The sequence below is a fragment of the Squalius cephalus genome (genome assembly GCF_949319135.1).
Source record: "Squalius cephalus genome assembly, chromosome: 17".
Taxonomy (NCBI): domain Eukaryota; kingdom Metazoa; phylum Chordata; class Actinopteri; order Cypriniformes; family Leuciscidae; genus Squalius; species Squalius cephalus.
This window is the reverse complement of record NC_137138.1, coordinates 2,963,930-2,976,198: the sequence shown is the minus strand read 5'-3', so window position 1 is coordinate 2,976,198 and position 12,269 is coordinate 2,963,930.

Here is a 12,269-nt window from a genome sequence, read left to right as displayed (position 1 = left end):
GATTAATCGTGATCGATCGATTTGACAGCACTAATATTTATATATATACATATACATATATATATATATATATATATATATATATACAGTATATATATTGATTTTTCTCGATTACTCGTACCTTCCACCAGATTTTATTCTGGGTTCAGCTGCAGAAACGCACAAAAATGTCTCGCTGCTGTTTGATGCTTTATTTCACCCCAAAAAAATCAAAAGTAAAAAAAAGAAAATTACATTTTAAATAGAGTGAAATTTATTAGGTTGAGGTTCATTCAAATATTTAGTATTGTGATGTTATTATCATGACAGTAAAGCACTCAAATTCTTTTAACTCTTATGGGGAATAAAATCTCATTCTTATTGCTGTAATGAAGACATGATTTATTATTCAGTCAGGATGCTTCATATTAGTGTTTGTTATATATGTGTATGTGTTGTTTGATTATCATGAAAGCAATGTCACAATGCAAAATATGCTTAATTTCTTAATTTTTCTTCAGTGAAATGTAACCTAGAATTATTTTTATTAAAAAAAATGTCATGGTAAGAATTGCATCATATTCGAGCGTCAGAGGTCCTTGACTTGGTTTACGTGATCTGTATTTTGTGTGTATGTTTGAATTTATTAAACATGTAGTTACACTGAAGGCAGAGATGAATGAATCGTGTACATATGGTCTGAGAATTACATCTGTGTTTATTGGAAATAAATGTATTTGTTGCAAATTTATCAGTTTCAAGGTGTCTTTTGTTATGGAAACCAGGGTTGTTATGCTTCAACTAAAAACCATTAAGAAAAAAACATTTTCCTTACTTGAAATAAAACAAACATTAACTGAAAAGAAATTAATATTTACATTCTGCTCAACTATAAAATAACTAAAACTAAATCCGAAATAAAAATGACAAAAAAAAAAAAAGTGAAAATAGACAATATAAACAAAAGATTTTAAAAACTATAAGAGTGTCTCAATGATACTTTAATAACACTGAACTCTATTGACTATAGATATTTCTAACTTGTAAAGTTGCTCTAATCCTGCGTTAACATTGTGTCAGAATTATCATAATTACAAGAGTTGGAGGTTATTATAATGCCAAATACAAAAGTGAAAAATCATAAATGTTGACTGCAGAATACCTAATATTGCTTATTAATTCACCTCTGCAAAATACTGACCAGAAAGTGCATCATGTAATAATAATATTTGCATTTTTTAATGGTCAGGTGGGAAAAATTGGTTTTCTAATGTGTAATTATAGGTTTACATGAGATGAATGTTTTTATGGTCATAAACATAAAAAAAATGGTTTTGCTGGGTTTTATTCCTCCTGGCATTTCACTGAACGGCATGCTTTTTAACTTTTTGTCCTCTGTGCTCTTGTTTGGATGGATTATTGTGGCGAAGTGGCCTTTTCCAGCTCTGTTTTCAGCGTCAGACTCGTCGATGGCAGCTGTCAGCGTTTACTTTGACTGGCGTCTGTCTCTCACAACATGTGTGGACGATCTCTTAATGTCACACCTTATCTCTCGGCTCTTATCCTCCTCACAAGTAATGAAAAGCCAAATGCCACCCGATAAGACGGGAACACGAGCGCCTGTTACCCCAGAGCCATGACGGAGAGAAGGAACAGACTGAGAGAAAGATGTTGGACAGAAATCACACCAACATAAGCCACTTACCAGAAAAGCTGAGAGTTTCATGCATTTGATGAAGAAGTGCTTGGTGGTGATACAATGCAAATAAAAAAGTGTTAAACATTGTTTATATTGACATGACAAACATTCAATGTGTGTTTTTGAAAGAGTCTTTTCTGTTCATCAAGGCTGCTTTTATTTGATTTTAAAAAAATACAGTAAAACTGTGAAATACTATTACAATGTAAATCAGCTGTTTTCTATGTGAATATATAGTAAAGTGTAATTTATTCCTGTGATCAAAGCTGAATTTTCAGCATCATTACTCCAGTCTTCAGTGTCACATGATCCTTCAGAAATCATTCTAATATGATGATTGGCTGCCACAGTTTTAGATGAAATCAACTGAAGATAAAAGTAGACATTAAATCTCTCAAGATCTCAGCAGAGGAGGATTAAACAACTTGGTTTTAGTTTTGGTCTTGGGTGTTCTGGTCTTGATTTATCTTGGTCTTGGTTTTGGAGGTCTGGTCTTGACTACACCTCTAGTCTTGGTGTGTCTTGATTGGTCTTGACTACACCTCTGGTCTTGGTTGGTCTTGACTACACCTCTGGTCTTGATTGGTCTTAGTCTTAGTTTTGGTCTTGACTACACCTCTGGTCTTGATTGGTCTTGACTACACCTCTAGTCTTGGTGTGTCTTGATTGGTCTTGACTACACCTCTGGTCTTGGTTGGTCTTGACTACACCTCTAGTCTTGGTGTGTCTTAACTACACCTCTGGTCTTGGTTGGTCTTGACTACACCTCTGGTCTTGACTGGTCTTGGTGGACTGGTCTTGACTACACCTATGGCCTTGATTGGTCTTAGTCTTAGTTTTGGTCTTGACTACACCTCTGGTCTTGGTTGGTCTTGACTACACCTCTAGTCTTGGTGTGTCTTAACTACACCTCTGGTCTTGGTTGGTCTTGACTACACCTCTGGTCTTGACTGGTCTTGGTGGACTGGTCTTGACTACACCTATGGCCTTGATTGGTCTTAGTCTTAGTTTTGGTCTTGACTACACCTCTGGTCTTGATTAATCTTGGTTTTGGAGATCTGGTCTTGACTACACCTATGGTCTTGATTGGTTTTGACTACACCTCTAATCTTGGTTGGTCTTGATTGGTCTTGACTACACCTCTGGTCTTGATAAATCTTGGTCTTGGTTTTGGAGGTCTGGTCTTGACTACACCTCTAGTCTTGGTTGGTCTTGATTGGTCTTGACTACACCTATGGTCTTGACTGGTCTTGGTGGACTGGTCTTGACTACACCTATGGTCTTGATTGGTCTTAGTCCTAGTTTTGGTCTTGACTACACCTCTGGTCTTGACTACATCTCTAGTCTTGGTTGGTCTTGACTACACCTCCGGTCTTGACTACATCTCCGGTCTTGACTACACCTCCGGTCTTGACTACATCTCTGGTCTTGACTACATCTCTAAACTTGGTTGGTCTTGACTACACCTCTGGTCTTGACTACACGTCTTGGTTGGTCTTGACTACACCTCTGGTCTTGACTGGTCTTGGTCTTGGAGGACTGGTCTTGACTACACCTCTGGTCTTGACTAAATCTCTAGTCTTGGTTGGTCTTGACTACATCTCTGGTCTTGACTACATCTCTAGTCTTGGTTGGTCTTGACTACACCTCTGGTCTTGGAGGACTGGTCTTGACTACACCTCTGGTCTTGGAGGACTGGTCTTGACTACACCTCTGGTCTTGACTACACCTCTGGTCTTGGTTGGTCTTGACTACACCTCTGGTCTTGACTACATCTCTAGTCTTGGTTGGTCTTGACTACACCTCTGGTCTTGACTGGCCTTGGTCTTGGAGGACTGGTCTTGACTACACCTCTGGTCTTGGTTGGTCTTGACTACACCTCTGGTCTTGACTGGTCTTGGTCTTGGAGGACTGGTCTTGACTACACCTCTGGTCTTGGTTGGTCTTGACTACACCTCTGGTCTTGACTACATCTCTAGTCTTGGTTGGTCTTGACTACACCTCTGGTCTTGATTGGTCTTGGTCTTGGAGGACTGGTCTTGACTACACCTCTGGTCTTGACTACATCTTTAGTCTTGGTTGGTCTTGACTACACCTCTGGTCTTGACTACATCTCTGGTCTTGACTACATCTCTAGTCTTGGTTGGTCTTGACTACATCTCTGGTCTTGACTACATCTCTAGTCTTGGTTGGTCTTGACTACACCTCTGGTCTTGACTACACCTCTGGTCTTGGAGGACTGGTCTTGACTACACCTCTGGTCTTGGAGGACTGGTCTTGACTACACCTCTGGTCTTGACTACACCTCTGGTCTTGGTTGGTCTTGACTACACCTCTGGTCTTGACTACATCTCTAGTCTTGGTTGGTCTTGACTACACCTCTGGTCTTGACTACATCTCTAGTCTTGGTTGGTCTTGACTACACCTCTGGTCTTGATTGATCTTGGTCTTGGAGGTCCGGTCTAGACCACAACTGTGGTTTTGCTGTGTGGATCTTGTATTGTCTTGGTCTGGGTCTTGAGTTGCGTTTACTCCTTGTCGTAATTACGAGATTCTACTGAAAGTTCATTGTATTTAATAGAAGAAAGTTACATGAATTCAATAAGCTGAACTTAAACAGGATGAGTTCCCAGCATGCTTTCCATAAGGAGAATAAATGCTAAAATGAAGCGTTATTTCATGTTTTTGCACAAAAATAATGTAGGGAGAGATGCGTTACTTTGATCTTCTGTTATGTTGGGATTTATACACCATTATAGTGAAATTACAGTAAATTCCAGGTTTATTGGTGTCACCAAATGTATTTTAACTTCAGGAAATTTTTGTTACTACAAACAAACACTTGCTGAAACAAGGGGTAAATCGGGATTACTTTAGTAAAGACAAATGGCACAGTTTTTAACATGAATGAATCAATGTCATTTATTGAAGAGCAAAGAGCACAACACTACCATCTGATGATAGTGACCAAAAAAACAAGAAACTCAAACCAAAATAAACCTGTGAGAATGACGCGGACAGAAACACCAACGCCTTGAGCAATGGTGAAATGTAATGCGTGTACAGTCTGTGTACAAACACACAAACATAATGTGCTGGAAGAAAAAAACGATGTTTCACTTTGCTGAGCAACAACTTTCAACACTGCCAGAAAAAAATCATGTGATGCAGAAACAGTCGACAATGACAACATTGAGTTCGTAGTTTAAGTAGCATTGTTTCTTTTTTCAATCTTTTCTTTTTTTTATTCAAACACAGATATTAATAGGCTATTGCACAGATGAGAGGCTCAAATACTATTTGGTAAATCCCACCTGATTGTAGGAAAGTTTATACACTGAGTTGATGGAAGGGTTCGGACAATCCGTCGCCTGCTCAGATCCAGACACATGCAAAACAGCGGCAGAAGCTTCTCAGGTGTTTAATGAACCGTTCTTGATTTCCCGACATCTATTCCTGTGAGATGTGTGCTGGTGTTTGAGGTGTAAAAGTATAGCTTTAAAATTCTGATGTTAAGCTTAAGCTAAAATATGCACACGTTAATGGTTTCAAATGTTTTGAAAATATAATTTCTTCTAGTTTGAAAATTTATTCTTCCATTTGTTGAATGAAAATGTTTTTTTTTAAACCCAATTACGTTCTCGTTCTATGTACCTGTGTTTGTTGTGTGTGTAAGGAAATTAACTGAAAACTCAAATACACTCTAAAACGGTTGCGTAAATAGAGCGCAATACACTCGAGTTCCGAATGTAAAAACTTAATTCATTTTCTCCATAGAGACACTGATTTTTAATGATAACTTATAAACCTTTAAAGACACCTCTACTGTGAGCAATGAGGTTGTTAATTGATGGTATTTGCTTTTGTGGAAGCCGTTAGCACACATTATTTCAACTTATTCTTAAAATAATTTTGTTTAATAGCAGAATTCGTGGTGAAAAACTACATTACCCTTAATGCTGTAAAGAAAATTCCACCAATCAGAGTCTAAATGATCTTGTTAGCTCCGCCCACTACCATCAAGCACTGCGAATTATGTACTCGAGTTCCTATGCTTTCAAAATACTTGAATATTTGAATATATATGCATATTTACATTTCTCCATTGGTTTTATTTATTCGATTATGTTGTTTGCAATGCTTCATGGGATTGTAGTTATTTCCCTCACTAAAGCTGTTAAGTTCTTGTATTTTTGTTTGATTTTCAAATACTTTTTTGCTTAAAACCAAAGTAATGTTGTGATTCTCCTCGTAGCTGGTTGGTTTTGTTCACGGCTTATAACGCTTTAACAAAGACTTTTTAAAAATCCCTATGGGAGAAATGAATGGAGAAAATACTTCCGGAACCAACATGCACTGAAAAATCAACTCTATAAACTACTGTTGATTGGTCAATGATTATTTAAATGGAAATCTTTGGACATTTCATTGTTTCGAGTTGTGAAACAATGCAAACATTTTTATTTACATCATGAGACAGGTTTTATTGTTGTGACTGACCAAAACAAATGGTTTTCGGAATAAAATCACTTGTTCTCTTTATTTATGGTCAAACATTTTGTGGAAGAACATGTACTTTGAATGCTTCAAAGATGTTGATCATGAATGCAAAACTAAAATTTGATCAATTTTCTCTTGTGATTCCAACAACAAATCCATTTTTTACATGAATATAATGATTTAACAAACCAACAAATGAACACAATGTCAAATGATGAAACTGAAAAAGAAAAGAATCCATTTCCAATCCATTTTCAAAGCAGATCTTTGGAATACAGTCCATAACATCCTGCAGTCGGTTCAAGCGTTTCATCCAGTTAAACGCAATCTTTGGAATTTCCTTCAGTTGAAAACACAAGACGTCAAAACTCACTTTAACTCCTGCAAGGTCTGTGTGGACTTTCGTTCTCAAAAGAATGAAGTGTTTTTACTTTAGTAGTAGATTGTCTGGTACATTTCATCCTGTTTTTGAGGATGTTTAGCTGTTGTATTTTTGGACAGGATTGGTATAGTAGACACATCTAGAGCAGAGATGATTAAGTACAGACCGTTAAACCGTCTAAACAAGTTCTTATCTGTCAAAATTAAGTCCAAACACACATACAGCTGATCGGTTTCTTTTTCTGAGATAATGGAAGATTAACAGTCGAAACACTTGATCAGAAAGATTTGTTCAAATGGAAAGCGATCTCGGGTGAATCTGATTCACTTAGTTTCACGGTGCGATCGAAAGCCGAACTGATCAAGTGCACAACGTTTCTATACACATCTGAGATGAACTCTTCAAGAATTAGATCAGGCCAACATGCAAAAAATGAGGCTCAGTTAAAGAAATGAAAATGAGACGGATCCAGAACTTAAAAGCTATTTAACGACAATGCATTACACGCTAGCTAGAACCGTAAAGATACTCATGCATAAATCAAGTCTACGGCATTGAATGATGTCTGCAATGCTACATTTCCACACAGAACGAGAAAAGAATGGGAAGAAAAATGGATGTTGAAAATGAAATGTAAGCGAACTGTACAACAGAAGCGATGCTGAAGTGTGAAAACTGTAAACTTGAGGCTCATTCTAGCAACCAACCTTTCCCAATCCAAAAATAATATCCTTGTTGAGAATATGAGCCACCCTTCAACAAAATAAGAATAAAATCAGAATTTCGTCAAACTTGCACCACGAACAAAATTGTGAAAGTTGTCACATTAACAAGAGAGAAAAAGACAAGCATTGTGTTTTTGGTAAGCGAACCTCAGCTATTACAAAAATCACAACTTAAGATGTATAAAGCTTTTTTTCTTGGTTTGTCTTAAGTCACAGTTACTAAAAAATAAGAGTAAGTGAATAATTTAATACATACGCTATAATAACAATACCCTAACACTATCTTCTATGAGGTATATCCGAGAAAAATTTGGTAAGAAAAGCACGGTCTGCGCCCTCGACATGCTCAAAGGTTTTTCTTTTCTTTTTTTTTTAAAGCTTTGCAACCATTCAAAGGAGAGGAAAGAGAAGAGAGAAGAGAAGTCTAGAAAGCCTTTGGTATAGAGTTATTTTTTGTTCTTTGCAGGATTGCATTGCAAAGCACCATAACACCAGCGTTCGCCGGGGTCGCTGAGGTACTAACAGAAGAAGAAACAGAGAGGTCGAAACTTCGCTTTGGTTCAAGCAAGGCACTCATCCAACAATATCTCATACTTTACAACAAAAGCGCTCTCTACGTCTATTTCAGGGGATTCTTTATGAAAACAATATGACTTTGGAGAGAATCTGTTTTGGTTTGATCGATGCACACTGCAAAAAATAATTGGTAACTCTATATTTTGATGCTCCACTTTAGATATTCTACTCTAAAGAGAGTTAGTTGACATGTAGTTGCAAAGTTACTTGTAATTAAGTTAGTGGACCATCGAAATAAAGTGTAATCCAGTTATGTTCTTCCTCAATTGTCTTGTTTTCCAGAACAAATATCTAAACATTCTTAAATCAAGATTTACTGGAGAAGTGAGTTTGTGCTTAAAACAAGAACAAATATCTGCCAATTTAACTCTATTTTCTGACCCCATTGGCAGATATTTGTTCTTGTTTTAAGCATAAACTTACTTTCGCTCGCAAAACCTTTATTGTTTGTTTATTGCAACCCAAAAAGTTTGCAAGCGAATGGAAAGTTTCTCGGGGGAACGCAAAATCATTGAAATAAAATCTTTCCTACCCTCTCTTTTTTTTTTTCATCACCATGTCCCTTTAGGGGCTCCGTATTACCTCGCTTAATTTCAGAAAACTAGTCATTTTGCTTGCAAGTTAATGATGCTGCCTTCACACGGAATTATGGTAAAATCTACGAGTTTCCTAGTTAAAAATTGGCCATAAACGCCCTCTCAAGTCGTATTTACCACTGGGAAGCACAGAGATCATTTTGATACCCAAGTTGGGCATGCCATAAACTTTAAACATGGCGGAGGGGAGGATGACTGCTGCGGTTTTCTACAACAGCTACATCGCCTTGTCTTGTCGTTAAAGTAGTGCATATTTTCAATCATTTGAAGTGCATTGCATGTTTTACACACAGTGAAAATAGCCTGTATTTGACTGAAATTCAAGAATCATCAGCAAGCTATCTAAATAGCGTAGTGATTGTATATTGTTGTCAATGAATGGGACGATCAATATAATTTTGGCTTTAATACGATTTTCCCAAAAATAGGCAGAATGAACCTGGTGTCCTTCATAATTCCTGTTCTTTCCGACAACAAAGCACTTGAACGCGACGAACTTGTAATCACTACTTCAGAAGTGAAAAGTAGGACATTTTCGATAGCATGTGAAGGCGCATAAGAATGTGTAACGCGCGTGAGTTATCTATATAGGTTAGCCTATGCAAGTTACAGTTCTTACCCAGCGCAGTTTTGTGGGTTCTTTGTTCTGTCGATCGGTTTATCACCGCTGTATGGAGGACACACACCGACGTGGAGCTCTAGTGATCACAACACTTGTTTAACATTTGGCGGTGATTAAATAGTGCGTCTCGTCTCTCTCCCCGCTATTACAACTGCCGCGCAAACTTGTTCTCCCGATATTATCCACCAAATCCTATTTAAAGGCATAGAATATTATTTATAACCTTAAATTTCACTCCCTACAAACAATTTTTAGATATTCGTACTGGAAAACAAGACAAACCACCGAGGGAAGGATCAGATTTCTTCTACATCATAAATACAGAATTACTGCTAAGAATATTGATCTATGTCTGTGTCTTAGCTGCCGACGACAGCCGTGTTTCCCTAAAAAACATCCAATATATCGAGTACCTTCGGTCTGGTACGAGATTATTAGATTTAGACTTTGGTTTTGGAGTTTTTCGTGCACAGAAACACCAACGTGTTTTTAACAGAATGGATTTACATCTTTAAGAAAGTTTATTTTAAATGACTTAAAACTAAAATAGCCAGATGTGGGAATATTTCGACTTAATAAGGTTCGCCAAACTGATTGATGTAGGCCTATTTTACTTGCTTGGATGTGAATGTCTATTGGTATTGTCTACACTACAATTTTTTTTTTCTTCCTGTGTTTTTGTCTTGTTTTTTAGTACAAATAGCCTATCTAAACATTCTTAAATCAAGATCAGAAAGATAAACTTAATTCAAAGGAAAACTTGATTATTTTTCCGTCTCCATTGGCAGCTATTTCTTTTTTTAAGCAAACTTGCTTAGTTTTGTTAAATTTTTCAGAAAGCAAGACTTAATATCTGGTAATTTTGCCAATGTTGATTTATGAGTTTGATATTTGTAGTAGAAAACAAGACAAAAATACTGATAAAGAAAGTTTCTAAGTCTGAAATGGCATTGTATTGCACTTTTCCAAGCAGGTACACTGTAAAAAATGTAAAAAAAAATTCTTCAAAGTTGTAAATAAAGGATTATTGGAGTAGTTTTTGCAAGAAAATATCATTTCAGTCTTTCGACTTGTTTAATTCAATGTGTTGTCATTTATTTGTAAAGGTTTGCTATCCATTTCTGAGTCAAAATTGTTTTTAAATGTTTTCAGTGTTTTTGGAAATAAATGTAATGAAGCATATGATTGAAAATACTGCAGTGAGAGATGCTTTGACTTAACCCATCAAAACATTGAATATCTGAACATTTCCATCAGTTTCAATATTATGTCCCATGTGGTTTGCGTTTGATCGTTAATGTTTCTGTGCCAGACAGATCTTTCTCAGTGGGTTGGTTTTTGCATCAAGGTCTTTTACGGGCGATCAGAACCGCACAGCGCTCAAAAACTACAGCTCGACGTCGAGTCCCATCCGCTCCATTGCACTTATTTTTCCGAGGAGAGGAGGAACTCACGTCTGAATAAAGAGGAAGAAGAGAGAAAAGAGTGGAACGAGTTATCAAAATATCCCAAGCATGGCGTCAAGCGCAGACCGTCCTCGAGAAAAAAGAAATCTTTGGTATCTTTGGTTTCATCAACACGATTAAAATTACAAATGGAAAATTCAGTGAGGTAGCCTCTGTGGTTCTCACTATAGAGATAGAAAGACTTTTATACACACACACAAGTCAGTCTTGGAAGCAGCTTTTTCTAGTTTTTAAGGGATTCCTCTATGTCCTTCTACGAGTGAAGCAATGAATAAACGGCCTCTCAGCGTCCGTGGGTTTTATCTTTGGTGAGTCCTGCGTTGATCTCCGTTAACGTGTGGCCCCGTATATGATCTCGAAAACATCAGGCTTGAAATTCGGTGCTTGTCCTTCGACAAAACGCGTAATATCGATCGCAAAGACAGATTGTTTTCATTCGAAAGAAAATCAACTAAACGATTTACATAAAATCTTGACATACATACAAGCATACAAACATGTGAGCTGCAACTAAAACCTGATCGCTAACACGTTTCCAGAATTATTCTTTCTAAGAAAAATTAAATACACCCTTTGTCTTGCTTTTTAAAGTAAAGCTAACTAATAAATTAACAGAGCATCTTTGATGCACTAATAGTCATCCAAACAATTAAGTCTAATTAAATAACATTATTAAATAATCAAGAAACAAATAATAATAATAACAACCTTCTAGCACATTTAGTCATAAATAAATAAGTCTGATGGTGTCCAACATGCAAAAGAAGTAAATGTAAACTTTGGCAAGCTAATCAGGAAAAAGGGGGAGGGGTTTTGGCAACTTAAATTACGTTCAATCATAGCAAATATAAATTACATAAATAAATCACATATTGCAAAACCTGGGTAAGACATTGTACAGAGGCATTGGCGAAATTTAAGACAAGCAAAGAAAAGCTCTTTGGCCCATGTATCTAAAGACCTGACTGTCGTGAAGAGCAGATGAATTCTCCGTTGGAGAATCTTTGGACTAGAAGCTTTTAAAGAGAGAAACCTAAAGGATAAAGCTATTCGACCTACAGTCTGCAGTTTCCTCTCTACAGAATTAAGTGAGCGTTTTTGGCAGATTATTGGCTTTTCAGTTGGAATATAATGTATTCTGTACCAGCTGCATTGGTGCCTTGCAATAACGCTAACAACTCTCTCTCTTTCTCTCAAACATGGGAAACGTGGGATTCGGCGCCCGGAAACGACGTGCATATGTGATCGACGATGGCTGGAAGAGTGCAACTCTTTGGTATACAGATCCATTGGGATATGAAAACAAAACTACTTGGGATTGCATGTGCTTAAAGGTGTTTATCTTTGGTATGCCCATCAGGCTTGAGTTACACCTTTAGTTTTAGCTGTGAGACGGATGCGACTACGGGGGAAAACCCAGAGCAGAGCCGAACCCCAAAACGTCCCATGTTTGGAAAGAGGCAACATCGCACCGATGCATTGTGGGAATGGAATTGCGGCGGGAGTAACTCTGAATCTTTGGTATTGTAGCTGATGAGGTTCTTGTTGTTCTTTCCATTTGGGTTGAAAAAACTGCATAGGCACACATTAAAGACAATCTTCAACTTCGTTTGAGAGACGCATCATTCGGGAGCCGCCGATGCCGTGGGAAAAGCTCCGTCGCTTTAAAACCCTTCCGATCCCATTCTGCTTCCTTTTTTCCAATGTCTCCACGATCCGAACAC